Source organism: Tenrec ecaudatus, chromosome 8 (assembly GCF_050624435.1).
Source record: "Tenrec ecaudatus isolate mTenEca1 chromosome 8, mTenEca1.hap1, whole genome shotgun sequence".
NCBI classification, from domain to species: domain Eukaryota; kingdom Metazoa; phylum Chordata; class Mammalia; order Afrosoricida; family Tenrecidae; genus Tenrec; species Tenrec ecaudatus.
Genome location: NC_134537.1, coordinates 60,657,876 through 60,660,002, shown reverse-complemented (window position 1 = coordinate 60,660,002; position 2,127 = coordinate 60,657,876). Strand labels below are relative to the sequence as shown.

The window sequence follows — 2,127 nt, the reverse complement described above, 5'->3', positions numbered from 1 at the left end:
AGGAGTCCAAAATGACCAGGAGGTATTCTTAACTTCTAGTTCACTGGAATCAATTCTGTGTCTCCAGTTGGGAGTATTCCACCCTTTGAAACTAAGTCCTCCAGATCAAAGAGGAGAGGGTTGCAGTGGGCCATTAGGAATTTTGATGAGTAGTAACATTTCCATTTCCACCCCTTGGCTCCTGGCTCCGCGAATCCTGGCTGTTGGAGAAGCAGCACAATATGTTACATGCTGGTTTAGAGTATAACCAGTATATCTTGCAAGGTGTTGCCACCAAACTGGCAATTTAATTGTCTTATAAATCCATTCTATTGTTCTATCAAGCCAAATTCTGCAGTATGATGGGCATTATGGTAAAATCAGTGTATTCCATGAGCATGAACCCATTATGGCATTGTATTTGCTCTAAAGTGATTCCCTTGTTTTGAGGCTATCCTGTGCAGGATGTCATGATGGTGGATGAGACATTCTGTAAGTCCACAAATGGTAGTTTTGGCAGTATTGTGTACAGGAAAAGCAAATCTAGATCCACAGTGAATGTGTGCAACAGTAAGAGAAAAATGCTACTCTTTCCATGAAGGAAGTGGTCTTTGTAATCAAGTTACTTGTTTCATCCCCTTCAGTAATAGTTCCACATGATGTATTCAATGTTGGTCTCTGATGCTGGGATTAGTCACTTAGCTGTAGCAGTAGCAGCAGTACCAAGTTAATCTTGGTGAGTGGAAGCCCATGTTGCTAAGCCCATGCATAATCTCCATCCCTGATACCACGGGCAGTTTGTTCACATTTCCATTGGGCAAGAACAGAGGTGGTCTTAGGAAAGAGAATGACTGATATCCACAATGGGTCATCCTATCTATTGGATTGTTAAAGTCCTCTTCTGAAGAGGCAACCTTTTGGTGAATAATCACATGGGACACAACTATGTTCACTTGTTTGGCCGTTCAGGGATGTCTATCTACATACCGCTCCCCCACACCTCTTTGTCACCAATTTCCTAATCATGCTCCTTACAGACACCTGAAAATCTAGTCAAGCCATTGGCCATAGTCCATGAATCCTTCTGCAGTGACACCTTTGTCCATTTCTCCTTCTAAGCAAACTTCACAAGGCGATAGTTCTGCTCTTTGGGAAGATCTCCCTTCACTACTCTCCTGTAGGGCCATCCAAGAAAGGGGCTGTAGTGCTGCTGCTGTCCACCTTCCAATGGCATCTGCATATCGTGCAGAACCATTAGTAAGCAAGCATGGGTTTTTGTCCCTCGGTCATGTGATCATAAGGAACTCCCCATAAAGCCATAGGAGAAAAATGGTATTATGTTGGTAGTGGAGACCATAGGTAAATGGGCCACTGTTTTATGCAATGTGCTTATACATTCAGGCTGCATTGGACCACTCTTTCATGCAGGTTGCTTGCACATGCAGGCCTTTTTCTAGTCAAATCTCTTATATGCCACTTCCATCTAAAGATGAAGTGCTCCTATGCATGTCCAACTTCATGACGCCATGGGTAAGACCCAGTTCATGAAGGGTAGCTCAGGCTACATGGTGACTTGGTGGCCCTTGGTGAGGCACTCAGTCATCACTAAGGCCCAGTAACAGGCCAAACACTGTTTTTGTATTTGTTGTTGTTTTATTTTATTTTTTGATAATTATTATTTTTATTGTTAGATACCTGTTTTACTGGTGTTTGGGAGGGGGGGTTTCCGGGGAAAAAACCCAGAAAACCGGCTAGACAAATTCTAAAAGAACTGTAATACTTGTTGTTTTAAAGGATGTATAATTGTCTTCAGAGAATGACAGGTGTTTTGCTAAATAATCCTTCACTGTGATTCAACAATAGAGGCTTGTGGTAGTTACATAATCTGGTGTAAATTTGAGAGGATTATGAGTGAAGGGGTAGACACTGGCCTGTCAAGCAAGATATAACCAACGTTTTATGATTCTGAAGAGGACTTGATAGATTGGTATCAGACATAAGGACTAATATCGGACTTATGGACTTGATCTGGACTGGGCTGGGATGTTTTCTCAATATTCAACTCCTCTTATATCTAAACCTTTTTTCTTATACACATAGGTGGGTCCATGAATTTGTTTCTCTAGTCTACCCGGACTAACACACGGC

General features: G+C 42.1%; 1 pseudogene; it reads right to left on the bottom strand.

Moving 5' to 3' along the window:
• Positions 1–1,696: 1,696 nt before the first annotated feature.
• LOC142455758 (U7 small nuclear RNA) lies at positions 1,697–1,761 on the bottom strand (annotated as a pseudogene).
• Positions 1,762–2,127: the final 366 nt, after the last annotated feature.